Source organism: Monodelphis domestica, chromosome 3 (genome assembly GCF_027887165.1).
Source record: "Monodelphis domestica isolate mMonDom1 chromosome 3, mMonDom1.pri, whole genome shotgun sequence".
Taxonomy (NCBI): Eukaryota; Metazoa; Chordata; class Mammalia; order Didelphimorphia; family Didelphidae; genus Monodelphis; species Monodelphis domestica.
The window spans coordinates 40453112-40471306 of NC_077229.1; positions in this window are offsets into that span (position 1 = coordinate 40453112).

Genomic DNA, 18195 nt, shown 5'->3' on the forward strand with positions numbered 1-18195 from the left:
AGAGATGGAAGTTTCCTGCATTCAAATCTGACCTCAGACATTTCTAAACTGTGTGACCCTGGTCAAGTCACTTAACCCCTTACCACTCTTCTGCCTGGAAACCAATACATAGCATTGATTCTAAGTTGAAAAGTCATCATTTAAGGGTGGGGAAAGAATGAGAGGCAAGGCAAGGGAACAAATATTTATTAAGTGCCTATTAAATGCCAGGCATTGTGTCTAAGCACTTTACAAATCATTTTTATTTTGATCCTTACAACAATCCTGGGAGGTAGGTGTTGTTGTTAATCTCATTTTACAGTTGAGGAAACTGAGATAAACTGAGGTTAAGTGATTTTGGCAGACCACACTGAGTATCTGTAATCATATTTAAACTCAGGTCTTCCTGACTCAAGGCCACCTGCTCTATACACTGTGCCACCAAGCTGCCTCAAGCTGCTTCAAATGAAATTCCCAGAAGGCATAAAAAATCCAAAATGGTAACTGATCCAAAATCTTTTCCCCCCACAGAAATTGGAACTGTATGCCAAAGTATACATGAAGAAATGAAATTAGAATCATTCTTCAGGCAGCAGACTAGAAACATTTGGTAAGAATAGCAGAGAAAGATCAGCCCCATGTAGTACCAGGACGGGAAAAAAAAACCTTCCTAACCATAATAGCTATCTTAGAGTGGAATGTGCTGCCTTTAGAGGCACTAGACTGACTAGTCTTGAAGCAGAAGCTGGATCATCAATTGTGGAAATTGTTGTCAAGAGGGTTATTGTAAAGGGCCATCTTTTGAGGCCCTTTATGAGATCCCATGATTTTGGCTCAGCCTGCCAAAGAAATTGAGAATCCTTCCTTTACATGGCTATCTAGAACTGTCCAGCATATTCTTCGCCAAAGAAGAGCTGTCCAGCATATTCTTCTCCAAAGAAGAGCTGTCCAGCATATTCCACTCTAAGAAGAGCTGTCCAACATGTTCTCCTTCTGACTTAGACTTTTAACATTCTAGATCTCAAAACCATGCTTTCCCTACCTCTACCTTATCCTGAAACTGCTCTCAGTTCCTGGGGTCTCTTTACTCTGGACCTGCTATATCTCTAGTCTGCTCACTTTGGAATATCCCTCTATAAGGCCCATTCCACTTCTTCCATTGGTGAATTCTTCCTAGAATCTCCATTTTGTGGAGATTTTCAGACAACAGTTGGATTAGGTCATCTCTTTTAACTTTGAGATTTAACCCTCCAAGAAAGGAAACCTATAGATACCTCACTTGTAACTGACTCAGTGACCTTTAAACTTTTTAAAGACTCACTTAAAACATCTCTGTGATCCTCACTTACCCCTTAGCCACTCATCTTTTTATTTTTTTTATTAAAACCCTTACCTTCCATCTTGGAGTCAATACTGTGTATTGGCTCCAAGGCAGAAGAGTGGTAAGGACTAGGCAATGGGGGTTAAGTGACTTACCCAGGGTCACACAGCTGGGAAGTGTCTAAGGCCAGATTTGAACCTAGGACCTCCCATCTCTAGGCCTGGCTCTCAATCCACTGAGCTACCCAAATGCTCCACCCCAAGCCACTTTTAAAGGAGGATCATGCATCTAGAGCTAGAAGGAAACCTAGGGGGTCATCTAAAAGATGACAGGTAAGTTTCTTGCCCAAGGTCACACAAGTATTAAGTGATAGGAAAAGGGTTCAAACCAAGAAATATATAGAAGAACAACTTAAAGGTCAGTACTGAGGTCTTAACAGTATTCAATCACTTTCACCATTCTAAATTAAGCCTCCTTCCCCCCACCCACCATCCTGTCATTGTAAGAACATTGGAATAATGATTAAAACTTTTCATTAGTAACTGAATATATCTTGGACTTTCCAACCTCCATATATTTGTTGTAACCATTCCTAGAATGCCCTCTCTCCACCACTCTCCTACTGTCTCCACCTATCAAAATACTTTCTATCCTTCAAAGTTCAGCATGGATGAACTCCCCAGCTATCTTCTCACCAACATTCTTTCTACTCACACAAGAGACCATGCATGACCTTTTCAGCTCCAAAAGTCTTACCCTTGAGGCCCTGCTGTCTTAACTGGTGAGGTTCCTTTATGGCCCACCATATCTAGGCCATATTGAATCATGCTTCACTGACATTCTCATCAGCTGCCTTGGCCATCATCAAATCAATACTACCATTGCTCCTGAAAACAGCATGTCAGTCTTCTCCCTTAGGGTTGTTCGACTCATCATCACCATGATGGTCCAAATCAAAATACTACTCCTTGGCCACAACTTCCATATATGTGTTAGAATATAAGCTTCTTGAGAACAGAAAATACATCTTCATTTTTGTTATTCACAACTCCATCAATTAGCACATTTCTTGGCACAGAATAAGCACTTAATAGATGGACTTTATTTATTTAAACCTTCTCTGATCTCTACTATTAGAAGCCCAAGACCCTGGGTTCAAATGTGTGACTTTGAACTCTCATGAACTTCCAGAGCACTTTCCTTTTTAACATCATCATCATCAATAACAACCACAGCAACAGGCATTTATTAAGCACTTAATGTATGCCAGGCACTGTCCTAAACACAGAGGATACAAGGGAAGGTAAAAGATGGTCCTTGCTATTCAGAAGCTAAAGAGGGAAACAAATCTCTTATAACTATATACAAACAAAATATATACAAGGAGAATCACTATACTCATATTCTATTTTGATTAGCTCATCAAGTGTAATGGACAGGACAGTGGGATTAGGGTCATAAACACATAGGTTCAAATCTTGCCTCTAACATTTATCAGCTATATAGCTTTCAACCAGTCATTCAATTTCTATGCGATTCAACAACTAGTACTCCTCTAGTAAGTCATAGATGGGTTGTGATTTCATATCTAACACCAGGGATTTCTCACATTGGAGAAAACCAGAGCTCTTGTGCATGTGTGTGTATGTGTGTGTGGAATGTATCATACTTAATCATGTACTATGTGCCTTATCCCCTTTCTAAGGCTATAAGCTGATTGAAGTCAAGAACTTTATCTTAGGATCATAGGATGTAGAGGGGAAAGGGGCCTTAAAGGTTATCTAATTCGATTGCCTCATTTAAGAGAAAAAGAAATGAACATGAAGGTGGATGAAAGTTCAGGATTCCAGGATTATTTCTCTAAAGTTGGAAGAGACCTTAGAGACCATCTAGTCTATTCCCCTAATTTTATAGATGAGGAAACTGATGGACAGGGAAATTAAGTGTTAATTAAGCCACCCAAAGTTATATAAGTAACAGAACTGATATTTGAACCCAGATTCTCTCTGACTTCATTCCACTTCATACTGTTACCACTTAGGCCAGGCTACCTTCTGGGCTTATTATATTTGTATATTCTCTAAAGTGGGTCAGCCTCAGTTTCCTCAACTTTAAAATCAAATTGATAACAGCACCTATCCTCAAGGATTTTTGTGAGGATCAAATGTAATAACATGATAAAGCACAATGCTTGGCACATAGTAGTCATTGAATGTGTGTTCTATTCTCCGTCCCCTTCCTGACTCTAAGGCTAGGTCTCTTCATAAGCCATTCAATGTAGTCTTACCTCTGACATCCTGGATGGGCAAATCACTTCATCTCACAGTACCCATAGGAAACTCTTAAAAACTATACATTTCAGAGCAATGCTAAGCTACATTGGTAGAGGGAGTTTCCTCATTCAGGTAATTACCTGATGTAATCATAGTCTGACGTAAACAGACTTCCTGAGACAAATGAAAGAAACATCATGGGTTTGAGTCCATGGTAAAGTCAGAAGGCATGGTGGATAACTTTTTCTCCTGAAAAAAATATGAGCCTACCAAGTAGTCAATCAACAAAATTTTTGGCATCTTCCAAGTGTTAAGCACTGGAGAAATAAAGTGAAACAGTCTCTACCTTCAAGGAACTCAGAGCCTTTCAATGGAAACAATACAGACAATGGATAGATTGATCCATAGATAGACAGATGGATGCACAGAGATAGATAGATAGATAGATAGATAGATAGATAGATAGATAGATAGATAGACAGACAGACATAGAGATATGTTTATATGTATATGTTTGTACTAAATGTCAACCAAGTGAATACAACTCAGATTTTAAGCCTAGGTCATTTTGCACAAGATGCTTCTAATTGATGGAGTTGGCACATGAAAGATGGCAAGATGTGGTACATAGGGTGCTATATCATGATCTAGGAAGACTTGGACTCTATGTGCCTGAATAAGGGATAGAGTTGGGGCAGGGTATTAAGAAGATAGAAAGAGAGAGACAAGAGGTGCTAGGGAGCATCACAGGAACCCTGACTCATCAATCTCTGAAATGGATTCTAAGGTCTTGGTCCCCAATACAAAAAAATTGAAAGGATAGTTTGAGGCTGAAATTTTCCACATATATCTAAGTATGTAGACAGCTTGAGGGGATATACTTCCCATGTGGATATACCCCATTTACAAAAGCAACACATTTTATATAGATGTAAGATTTTTAGTTAAGGAAGTTCTAGGAGCTGGGAGTTGGGGAGATCAGAAAAGGCCCTCTCTAGGTAGTAGAATTCAGTCTAAGCTTGGAAGGAAGCTTTGGATTGTGGAAGAGGGTAGGGTGACCATTTTGGATATCAGGCAGAGCAAGACTATTTGATCTGGAGATGGGGAATGAAGTGCAATAACCTTGGAAAGCTAGGTAGATGATGATTTGTATGTGAGAAGAGGTGGTAAGGATATAATCAATATATAGTGTTTAAGGCCAACAAAGGAATAGGGCTAGGAGTGAGACTTAGGAAGGGCAGATGGAGAAACTAAGGACTTCAGTTCCATTTACAAGATGATAAAAAGAACCAGTTAGTTTTACAGCAAGTGGAATGGATTCTCTTTAGAGAATTTATGGAAAGTCAGTGATAAGAACAGAAGAATTGCTAAGAATGAGAACACATGGAAGGACTGTGATTAGCATGTGAAAGATAGCAAGATGTAGTAAATAGGATGCTATATCATGATCTAGGAAGATTTGGGTCCAAATTTTACCTTCAACTTAGAGTAGGACCAAGCCCAAGTCACTATACTCCTCTGATCTTTGATTTGCTCATCTCAGAACTCTAGTCCCAATTCTACTGAGTGTTGGAAGATAATGAGGTGAAAGTTGTATATGTTGAACACTTTTCAAACTTAAAGTTTATTTCAATGTCAGTTACCACAACTGTGAAAAGGAAGAAAATAACTCATATCTTTCGGTGATTTTAAAACAGTTCTTCAAGGCCTCCATGATTGGTGAGTCTCTTCCAAGAATGATCATATCTTGAGGATAGCACTTCCTGCTCACTGTCTTGGGTACTCCAACTGCCCTTCAACTGCCTTGTCCTCATAGTCTCAGCTTTCCAGTTCCTCTTTATGTTTTGGATTCTCCTGTTCTAGTATACACTCCTTGAAGGAACGTACTGCATTGCTTGCTTATATTTGTATCTAGAGCACTGAGTCCAGTAATTTGGCACTTAGTAAGCACTTAATAAATGCTGTATCTATCCATATGTCCTTCTGTCTCTATTTTTGTAAAGATAGCTTATTTTACTAATTATATATAGTAATACTTTGCTACTTAAGTTTTCTGAAGTTATATGATCCAAATTATCACTTTTCTCCCCCTTCCCAGAGCCTGGTAAACAGTTTGATTTGGATTAGACATGTATTATCATGTAAGACTTATTTCCATATTGTTCATTTTTGTAAGAAAAGACCCATGAAAAATCTAAACCCCAAAATAAAAATCCAACTAAACTAAGGTGAAAAATCATATGCTTTGATCTGCATTCTGACTCCAACGGTTCTTTCTCTGGAAGTAGAGAGCATTTTTTGTCCTAAGTTCCTCAGAATTGTCCTGGATCATTATATTGCATAGAGTAGCTAAGTCTTTCATAGTTGATCACCACACAATATTGCTGTTACTGTGTATAATGCTATTCTGGTTCGGCTTATTTCACTCTGCATCAGTTCATGTAGGTTCATCGTTTCTTATAGCACAATAGTATCCCATAACCATCATATACCACAATTTGTTCAACCCAGTTGATATACATCCCCTCAATTTCCAATTCTTTGCCACCACAAAAGAACAGCTATAAATATTTTTGTACAAATAGGTCCCTTCCCCTTTTATGTCTATCTATTTAGTACCTTAAGGTTTACAAAGTACTTTACAAACATTATCTCATCCATCCATCCATCCATCTATCTATCTTCCTACCTGCCTATCATCTTAAGGTTTGCAAAGCACTTGACAAATATTATCTCAGAAATATATATATATTCATATATATATATATATATATTTGGTTTCAGTAAAGGACTGAAAAGAAATCAGGTCAAAGAGCCATAATTTAAACAATTGTCAAACAGTCATAATTTGATGTGGGCGAAAGTGGTTGTCCTCATTATTTGAGCTACATTGCCCTGTGAGGTAAGAACTTTTATTTTCCAGTTTATAGATGAGGAAACTGAGGAATAGAGAGATTACTAAGTGGCCTGCCCAGAGTCCTAGAGCTAGCAAGTCAAAGGATCAAAGTCAAATTCTAGAAGCCATTAGTTCAAATTATGCTTCAGACATTTCTTTGTGTGTGGCTTTGGCTGGACAAGTCACTTAACTTTTCTAATCCTCAATTTCCTCATCTGTAAAATGGATAAAAATAGCTGTATGAATGAAGTGAACTATGTAAAGTATTTTACATATCTTAAAGCACTATATAAATACTAACCATTTACACAGATGCATAGATTTATGAAAACATGCCCCTATGCATAGAATAAGCATAGTAAGTGTTTAATAAGTATGTATCAAATGCATTATTAGCAACTGGACGAATAGAATGAAGGACTATATCTTTTCATGTAGAAAGCTGTCTTATGGCATACTATTCATATTCAGAATGAATCTAGAATGAGGACTCACTGTAACTAGCTTCCTGACAACTCAGTTGCTCCTTGATTGCTTCTGTGCCTATCATCTTCACTCCCCTTTTGGAAAGCATCTAGTTGGTTTAGTGAATAGATGAAGCATTGGCCTTGGAGTAAGAAAGAACTAAGTTCAAATTCTGCCTCATGTTTATTAGCTATGTGACACTGGACAAGTCACTTCACCTCTGCCTGCCTTGGTTTCCCCATCTATAGAGTAGGGATAATAATAGTACCCACCTACAAAGTTGTTGTGAGGATCCAATGATATAATATTTGTATTTGTAAAACACTAAAGTGCTAAACAAATGTTGGCTATTATAATTGGATCTACTCACTCACTTTGAGGGTCCCCATATACACACCACTAGAGAAAAATATGCTATAAGAAGCTAGTGGAGATATTAGCCATAAGGAAGTCTCTTAAGAAAGAACAGTCAGCCACCTTCAATAGGGTACAAAGCAAATAAGAAATGACACTTGGCATCAATGTCCTCATCCACATCTATTTCAGATTGGCAGAGACGTTTTGTGACTTGCCTAAGAACATGTAATGATATATTTAGAGCTGGGGGTGGAGCATATTTGAAGCTGTACAATACAGTCTCTTCATTGGACAGTTTGTTGTAGAAGTAAGGTCTTCATATCAGCATCAAATACAATTAAAGGGTTTAGGTGAGTCCATGGGTTTCCTCCCTCTTCTAGCATTCCTCTCTCACACCACATTGGTAATCTCAGCAATAACTTCAGTTTAGCTCATGCCTAACCTCTACTGCCAGTGTCCCTAGTGTGGCTCTAGAATGTGTCCACATCCAACTGTCAACCTCTGCCCACAATCATGCCAGCTCCACACTCCATTCAGTCAGAAGATCCATCTTCCTCTCTCTGCATCAAATTGCTTTCCAATCTGGAAATTCCCTACTCAAGGATTCCATGTGATCTGTCTTTAGGTCACTATAGCCAGTACAGAGAAGAACCTGCACTTAGCAAAAATTTTTCATTGACTATCTCCCTAGGCTTCCTGTCTGTTGTTAGGTTCTATGGAAACATGTATGTTGAGAATGAAACTGTGTGTCGAGTAGATGTATGATCATGGAGGTATAAAATAAAGCCAGGCCTCAGCCAAGGTGGAGCAGTTTATCCTGTGAAACCTGTGCTGCTGGTTGAATGTGAAAGTTGTGTTCCATCAATCATTCCATCAACACTGTCCCACCTCCAAGACCCCATCCCCTGTGGGAGGCTGGTCCACCCCACAGCATTGCCCTCTAGCAACTTCACATATCCTATCCATCTCCAGTTCTTGCTGTTTCTACTTTCATAAAGCTTCTTTTATGTGTCCTCTTCTCTCCCCTCTCACATCTGTCTTCCAAGTTCAGATCTTTATCACCTCTCACCATGACTATTATAATGGCCAGCTAGATGGTCTCCTTGACTCAGTTCTTTGCTCCTTTGATTCAACCTCCATTCAGTTGTCAAGTTTTGACTATACCATCTAAGTTTCAGTAACTCCCTATCACCCTGAGGATCAAATATAAACTCCTCTGGCATTTAGATCCCCTCATAACCTAGCTCCTCCTACTTTTTCCAGTCTTCATACACTTGAGTCCTCTTCATGATTCTAGATTCAGCTACAATGACGTGTTTTCCTCAAACACTGTATTCATCACCCAACTCTATACTTTTGCACTGGCTATCACCCACATCTGGACTGTTCTGCCCTTTCACAATTACCTTAGGTTCAAAGTTCACCTTTACTGCCCCAGACCTGCCAAGTGCTACTACTTTCCCCTCTTAGAGTGCTTCCCATCTATTCGGTATATATTATTGGATAACTAGTTATTAACATATTCTCTCCCCCATTAGAATAGGAGCTCCTTGAGAGTACAAATCATGTATTTTCCTTTCTTGGTAACCCCTAGTGTTTAGTACACAATGGTGTTGTTGTTCACCCTTCATGTTCTTTTCTTTTTTAAAAAACTCTGGTCTTTTATCTTAAGAGTGGTAAAAACTAGGCAATTGGGGTTAAGTGGCTTGACCAGAATCACAGCTATGAAGTTAAATCTAAGTCCTCCCAACTCCAGCTCTGGCTCTCTTTCTACTGAAACACCTAGCTGCCCCTTCAGCCTACATTTTCAAAGAAGACCAATGACATTACAGAGTGATGTCTTGGTTTGCACATGAATTGGATTTAGATGAGGCCGAGTTGCACAAAGTCAGGTCAGTCTCTGTCTTCCAGTTATTAAAATCCAGTGTCAAGGTAAAAGCTATGGATGAGTGGTAATGTCTTAGGATGCAGTAGATGACCTTGGCATCTTTGATGACTGACCAAGCTTTACACACTCCATAACACCTGATTCATTTGCCTTCATAGCCTTTGAAACATACCACCAAGTGAAGTCTTCACATGCCTGAGGTAGACACCCTCCTAACTCACCAATGAATGGGTCTGAGACCTCTCAGTTACCATCAACCTTGTTTAGTCCATCTGCCAAGACAATTTTACTAGAGTTTGGCTGCTATGCATACTATATAGCTTCTGAGACCCAAAACTGGACACCAAAAGTGGATGAGCAGCCCTGAAATAGACTTGGCAAAAACTCACACCAGAGATACTGATCCTCCAGGAATGACATATTTATGCCTTAGCACACAAAAATCACTTAATAAATGCTTATCAACTAACAAATATCCATACTTTCAGTCATAGGATCACATCTAGAGCTAGAGGAGAGCTTGGAGACCACATGTTCCAACTCTCTCATTTTATAAATGAGAAAACAGATCCTGAGAGTTTGTCATTTACCCAAGGTTGCATCAGAGGCAGAACCTGAACTCAGATAATAAAGACCCCAGAGTCAGACTCTTTCTATAAGTAATAATGAAAATTACTTTCCTTAAATAATAATGAACACCTCCCTCCGCTCTCTCCATATATGTGTGTATGTGTACACATACATATTTACATATTTTTCTTGTGATCTCATCAGCTCCCATGAATTCAACTATCATCTCTATGCAGATGCTTCCTAAATTCATATTTCCCCAGTCTCTCTCTGTTGTGCTCAAATCATGCATCACCAGCTGCTTGCTGGACATCTCTACCTGGAAATCCCATAGGTATCTCAAATTCAATATATCCAAAACAGAACTCATTATCCTTTCCCCTAATCCTATTCCTCCCCCTGAAACTTCCCCATTTCTGTCAAGGGCCCCATCATTCCTTCAGTCTCCCAGGATCACAGCCTCAGAATCATCCTCAGCTCTTTCTTCTCAGTCCCCCCACTCCCCATATCCAACCAGTTGCCAAAGCTTGTCAATTCCACCTTGATAATATTCTTCACATTGGTCCCCTTCTATCTAGTCATAACACAACCATCCTAGTTCAGGCCCTTCATCATCTTACCTAGACTATTATAATAGCTTCACAGTCAGTCTCCCTGAATCTTGTCTCTCCAATCCATCCTCCACACAGCTGCCAAATTAACATCCCCAAAGTACAGACTCAACCATGTCAATCCTCTGCTCAAGAAGTTTCAATGCCTCCTTATTGCCTCTAAGACAAAATGTACCCTCCTTTTGGGATTTAAAACCCTTTCCAAACTGATTCCAGCTTATCTTTTCAGAGTAATTACTATAAATCCTCTTCTATCCCTAACATGCACACACCATTCCTGTCAAATTGGCCTTCTTGCCATTTCTTCTTGCCATATATAGATATGACCTTCCATCTCCAGCCTCCACTATTTTGCACATACTGTCCCCATATTCCAGAAATCCCCTCTGTCTTCACCTCCACCTCTTAAAACCTCTAGTACCCTTCAGAGCTCAGCTCCTGCTCTTCTAGAGACCATTTTCAATTGTTATTACCCTTCTTCCAAAAATCACTTTGCATCTATTTTGTGTCTATCTTGTTTTCTATATACCTCTCTCTGATCTCACTCTTCACAAGTAACCTGACTACATCACTCCAGTCAAGATTCCATTCAACCATTTAACATCAGTCTCTTAAACTGGGGCAGCTAGGTGGCTCAATAGATGGAACACTGGATGTAGGATCAGGAAGACTAATTTTCCCAAGTTCAAATCTGGTCTCAGACACTTCCTGACAGTGTGGTCCTGGACAAGTCATTTAGATCCTGTTTGTCCAAATTCCTCATCTGTCAAATGAGTTGGAGAAGGAAATGGCAAACAATTCCAGTATATTTGCCAAGAAAACCCCAGGTGAGGTCACAAAGAATTAGACATGACTGAATAACATCTTTTACAAAGCAATATTTACTTTAAGGACGCAGAAAGAACAGAGGTACAAGCATTTTGCCCAACATCCTGAGGACGCACTCTTCCTTGTTCCTCCTAAGTCTTTGGGAATAATGGGCTCCCTATTAGCACACTTTCTACACAGAACTGGTCCTGCCATGCTCCTGTCCAAATTAAACATTGTGGAATGATGAGTCCTTAAGCCAGCTACAACTGAGCTGGGGCACCTAGGGTCCTCAATCCTTGGGACATTGGCATTGATATGGCTATAAAATCCAGAATGAACTATGGGATCTCAGATTCCCATCATGAAACTCACAAGATTCTTTATGAAACTCAGAAAGTTAGAGCCTCTAAATTGCTCTTCACCTAAAATAAAATAACAAAAGGCATGCCAAAACTATTTTCATGGGGCCACATGTCATCCTTGGAGTCAAACCTAAAGCAAAGACCAACCAATCAAGAAATCAAAGAAGAATGGCCTGGACTCCAGTTAGCTAATTCCTTTTGAAGGCATCTCCATTTTTAGTTGTGTGGATGAATGAGAAGGCTAATGGTTAGCAAACCAGAGTCAGTTTTAAAATGTCTGTACGTCTTCCAAAATACATGATTCTCCTGACTTTCCCACATCTAAACAGTGACCTTCTCACACTGGAGGTGCCTCTCCCCCTTTGGACCCCTCCTCTGATAAGCTATTCCTGCCCAGAATCACCATTTAAGCACTGCCCAAGTTATCCATGATCACTTCTCTTCAGGCTCATGAGTCTAGACTTTTCTACCTTGCCTCATCATGGGAATCCTTTCCTCCATTCACCTCTCCATGCCTTTCATCTGCTTTTTACATGTTGTCATTATAAAGTAAACTCCTGGAGGCCTGGGCCTGTCTTATTTGTTTTGTATTCCCCAAGTTTGGTGATAGTAGCTAGCTATCATCTCTCTTCATGTTTATCTATCAATTTATCATCCCTCTATATCTCTCTCCATCTTTTAGCTCCCTGTTTATTCTTCTACCATCCCTCTTTATACTATCCATCTATTATATATATATATATACACATATATGTTGTCTCTATATGTATCATTCATCTATTATCTCTCTATCTACCATCTCTGTTCGTATCTGTTCATCTATTATATATCTATCATAACTCTCCATATCTATCTTCTCTCTCCATCTATATGCATGTATATATGTGTCCATCTAAAGCATTTCCATTACTTATCACTCTTGTTTTCCCCAAAACAGGCTCCCTAGCCTCTTCCATGTGAGAAGAAGCATCAGAGGCTCTCCCTGCATGTGCCCTTCCCCACTTAGGCTCTGTTTACTTATCAGAGTATATAAGCACCACAATTCCAGTCAAATGTAGGCTCCTTGAGGGGATGGACTATATATCACTTTATTTAAAAATCTTACCTTCTGTCTTAGAATCAATACTATGTATAGGTTCCAAGGAAAAAATAGTCATAAGGGCTAGGCAATGGGGATTAAGTAACTTGCCTGGGATCACACAGTTAGGAAGTATCTGAAGCCTAATTTGAACCCAGGACTAATTTTAGATTTGGCTCTTGATCCACTGAGCCACTTAGCTTATCCTTAATATATCATTTTTACAGTTGAATCCCCAGGCCTTAAAATAGAGAAGCATTTAATGAATGTTTGTTGGTTGATTGATTGCAGTGAAATGCTTCCTCATTAGCCCTCTGAGGATGGGCAAGTCTCTTCACCTGTCTAAGCCTTAGTTTACCCTCTGTGTGAATTGGAGGAAGTCTAGCCCATGAAATCATGGAGAGAAAACAGGTTGTGTATAATCTGGGTCTGGGCCTCCTCTCCAGCTGTTTACAGGGTGTTAGAAGCTCCATGGACATCTGGGGCAAAGGGAGTGGCTTCTCAAATGATGGAAGAGGTGCAAGCTGGGGCAAGCTGCTCGGAGGTGGGCTCGGCAGTGTGGAGAGGGCACTTGAGCTGGGCCCCATCTGCTCAGAGGCACGCTGTTGATGGCCTGAGTGCTGGTTAATTGGGCACTTGATAAAAGTGTAAACCTGTTACAGAAATGAGCTTGCTGTGTCCTAGGCACCCCTGCAGTGTCACTGGAGGCAGGCCTTGGGTAAATCACCCAGACCCGGATTTCCCAATATGTGGTGCATTAGAGGCAATATGGAGTCTCTAATCACATTCAGTCCTGCTTAGCCACCTGAGGAAATAGTCCGTGCATGGCCCTTCTTTCCCAATAAACTCTACCATCTGTCTATGGCCAGAGGACCTGTTCACAACTGCCTGAATCCAGAGGCTCTCAATTGCCCGATACAAAATAGATCATTCCCATTTCACAGATGAAAAAAACCAAGGCCTGAATTTCCTCTCAAAGTTAAGATCCAGCTATTATAACTGAGTCAGGCATCCTTTCCTGTCTTGAGGGTAGGCAGTGTGAGTACATCTAGTCAAAGATAAATTATTTAAAAGAAATTCAATGTCCCAAACCCACACATGCTAATTAATAACCATTTTGGTGCCAGATGCTCTGTTGGGTTCTGGAGACCTAAAGACAATAAGTAAATGGCCCCTGCCTTCTAGGAGCTGACATTCTAATGGGGGAGAAATAATATGTATACAGAAAATTAAATACAAAAAAATAAATAATATTCAAAGTCATTCTCTGGACGAGGGTCTAATATGAAAGATATTTTGTTAATAAGAGCTCCGGGGAGCACAATGGAAGGGTAAGATAGATTGGGATCAGGAAACAAAAGGCATCATTTGTTTCTCTGTATCCTCACATAGTAGGTGCCTATTGGTTGATTTTTTCCAAATCTTAGTGCATCCTGGAATATAGTCAGTTCTTAATGCAAGATTCTGAATTGAGCTGAAGCTAACCAAGGGAGGAAATCACATCATGTCATTGTTCATAAGGCGAAAGGGACCTCAGAGGCCATCTGATCCAATCTTCTCATTTTATTGATAAGAAAACAGACCCAAAGTGTTTGTGCCTTATCCAAAGTCACAGTAAGTGACTTTGTAAGTAAGGCAGTAAGTGGCAGAAACAGGATTTGAATCCAAGATTCCTGTTTCCAGAACCAACAGCTTTCTTTCCCCCTGAGCCCTGTTGACTCCCTTATAGAACTCTCTCTTCAATACCTTTGATTTGTGTCAAAATGGTAAAGAATGTCACTCTTATAGGGAGAAATATGGTATAGAACCATACGGCACATGTACTATGGGGGGTTTCTCCCTTCCCTCTCTCCACCACACCTAAGGACATTTTTCATATCACCCACCTCTCTGCACAGCAGCCCAATAGGATAACTTCCTTCCTTCCATGTCTGGGGTAAGGAGGAGGCTCACATTTGGCATGAGGGTGCAGTTTGGGCACTTGGTCTCTAAAAGATTTGTCATCAATGGTATAGAATAACCTAGGGTGAATTTCATCTCTGTTTCTTACATAGCTCTATGACTTTGGGTCACATACCTTTGTCTCTGAGCCTTTGTTTCCTCATCTGTGAAATGGGAACAATGATGTTTGTACTCCCTAAATCCCAGAAGCATTGAAGGAAAATGCTTCATAAACTTTAAAGAGCCATAGTCCAATCAGTCAACTAGCATTTATTTAGTATCTCCTATGTGTCAGGCTCTGGACTGAGCACTTGGTATGTAAATAAAGGGAAAAGAACAAAAACTGGTCCCTGTTCTTTAAGAAGTTTATAATCTGATGAAAAAGACAACATTCAAATAGCCATATCCAAACAAGAGGAATTGGAAGGACAGTATATATTGTAGGTGGTATCAGAAAGAAGGTACTAAGATTAAGGGGGACTAGGAAAGTTTTCTAGTACACATGAGACTTCATCTAAGATTTTAAGGAGTCCAAGGAAACTAGGAGGCTGAGATGAAGAGGGAGAGAGTTCCAAATATGAGAAACAACCAGGAAAAATGCCTACCATCAGGGCAGCTAGATGACTCAGTGGATAGAGTGCCAGGTCTACAAATAGGATGTCCTGGGTTCAACTCTGGCCTCAGACATTTCCTAGCTGTGTGATCCTGACCGAGTTACTTAAACCTATTTGCCTAGCCTTTGCCACTATTCTGCCTTGGAATTGATACTCAGTATTGATTCTAAGACAGAAGATAAGGAGAAAAAAAAGAAAGAAGAAAGAAAGAAAGGAAGGAAGGAAGGAAGGAAGAAAGAAAGAAAGAACGAATAAAGAAGAAAGATAGGAAAGAAACAGAAAGAGAAAGAAGAAGAAGAATCGAAAGAAAGAAAGAAAGAAGAAAGAAAGAATAGAAGGAAAGAAAGAAGAAAGAAAGAAAGAAAGAAAGAAGAAGAAAGAAAGAAAGAAAGAAAAGAAGAAGAAGGAAGACAAGGAAGAAAGGAAGAAAGGAAGAAAGGAAGAAAGGAAGAAGGAAGAAAAGAAAGGAAGAAAGGAAGAAAGGAAGAAAGGAAGAAAGAAAGAAAGAAAGAAAGAAAGAAAGAAAGAAAGAAAGAAAGAAAGAAAGAAAGAAAGAAAGAAAGAAAGAAGAAAGAAAGGAAGAAGAGAAGAAAGGAAGAAAGGAAGAAAGGAAAGGAAGAAAGGAAGAAAGGAAGAAAGGAAGAAAGAAAGAAAGAAAGAAAGAAAGAAAGAAAGAAAGAAAGAAAGAAAGAAAGAAAGAAGAAAGAAAGAAAGAAAGAAAGAAAGAAAGAAAGAAAGAAAGAAGAAAGAAGGAAGGAAGGAAGGAAGGAGAAAGAAAGAAAGAAAGAAAGAAAGAAAGAAAGAAAGAAAGAAAGAAAGAAAGAAAGAAAGAAAGAAAGAAAGAAAGAAAGAAAGAGAAAGAAAGAAAGAAAGAAAGAAAGAAAGGAAGAAAGGAAGAAAGGAAGAAAGAAAGAAAGAAAGAAGAAAGAAAGAAAGAAGAAAGAAAGAAAGAAAGAAAGAAAGAAAGAAAGAAAGAAAGAAAGAAAGAAAGAAAGAAAGAAAGAAAGAAAGAAGGAAAGAAAGAAGAAAGAAAGAAGGAAGGAAAGAAAGAAAGAAAGAAAGAAAGAAAGAAAGAAAGAAAGAAAGAAAGAAAGAAAGAAAGAAAGAAAGAAAGAAAGAAAGAAAGAAGAAAGAAAGAAAGAAAGAAAGAAAGAAAGAAAGAAAGAAAGAAAGAAAGAAAGAAGGAAAGAAGGAAAGAAAGAAAGAAGGAAAGAAAGAAAGAAGGAAAGAAGGAAAGAAGGAAAGAAAGAAAGAAGGAAAGAAAGAAAAGAAAAGAAAAGAAAGTTGCTCAGTATAAGAAAACTGGAATGGGACCAGATTTTGGAGGGCTTTCTAGGTCAAACAGAAGATTTTATATAGGATTCCAGAGACAATAAAGAGCCACTGGGGTTGATTGAATCAGGAGGTGATATGGTCAGGCTGGCCTTTAAGAAGATCAATTTTGCTGAGTGTAGAACGAACTGGAGAGGGCAGACTTGAAGCTGGCAGAACTACCAGTAGGGTTTGCAAAAGTGCAGGCATGAGGTGATGAGGGCTTGGACTAAGGCTGTGTTAGCAAACCTATGACATGAATTCCTGAAGGACTGCTCCCTTCACCCTCTCCATGTGTGCCTGAGGACATTTCTCACATCAACCACCACTCTACCCAGAAACCCAGTGGGAGCACTTCCTCCCTCCCTGTCTGGGATATGTGGAGGGCTCACATAAGGCATGAGGGTTGCAATTTGGGCACTTGATCTCTAAGAGGTTTACCACCACTGGACTAAGGTGATAGCTACGTTAGAGAATGAGAAGATGTATGTGAGAGATATTACTAAATTTTAATCAATAAGACTTGGGAACTGGGGGGTTACTGGGTAGCTCAGTGGAGAGCCAGGCCTAGACTTGGGGGATCCTGGGTTCAAAAATGGTCTCAGACACTTCCCAGCTGTGTGACCCTGGGCAAGTCACTTAACCCATTGCCTAGCCCTTACCACACTTTTGCCTTGGAACCAATATACAGTTTTAGTTAAAAGATTAAAAAGGAAAGACTTCGGGATTGATTGAATATGGGTCTGGGCAGGAGGAGACAGACACAGACAAAGAAAGAGAGACAGAGATAGAGACAAGGTCAGAGAGACGCAAAGAGAGAGGAAGAGGGAGACAGAGAGACAGAGAAAGAAGAAGAGAGAATCAAAGAGTTTCAAGTCTCATTACCAAAGAATTGGAGACAAAGTAGATGCCCCCTATATTGTTATAATGAGAGAGTAGGGATTATTTCATCCTTCATCTTTGTATCCCCAGCATCTAGTTTGGTGCTGGACACAGTAAGGATTTACCAAATTCTTGTTGATGGATTGATTGACTTCAGAATGATTAAATAGGTTGTGGTACATAAATGTAATGGAATATGATTGTTCTTAAATAAAAGAAGAGAGACACAAGAAGACTCATATGAACCCCTTCAGAATAAAATAAGCAAAGCCATGGGTGAGGGAACTATAGAGAATGGCTACAACATTGTAAATGAAAAGAATTTTGTTTAATTAACGTCATGGGGACAGCAAGGTGGCTCAATGGATAGAGAGCCAGATCTGGAGACAAGAAGTCCTGGGTCCAAATCTGACCTCTGACACATCCTATCTGTGTGACCCTGGGCAAGTCACTTAACTTCCATTACCTAGCCTTTATTGCTCTTTGGCCTTAAAACTACTACATAAACAGAAAGTAAGGGTTTTTAAGACAATACTTTTTAAAAATTTAAATGAACGTCCTGTCATTATATTGACCAATTGTCCAGAAGAAGAGATGAGAAAATATACTTTTCCCTTTTCTTTGTGGAGATGTGGGACTTGGATGTAGATCACTACATATACATACCATCAGACTCAGCAAATGTGTCTGTTAGGTTCTTTTATTAAAAGGGATGGCTCAATGGGTGGGAAGGGAGGGGAACCCATTGAAATGAAGACAAGGTAAAAATAGAACATAGCAATAACAAAAGCTTTTTTAAAAAACAAAATCAAAGCACTGTAGGACTAGTATTGTCTC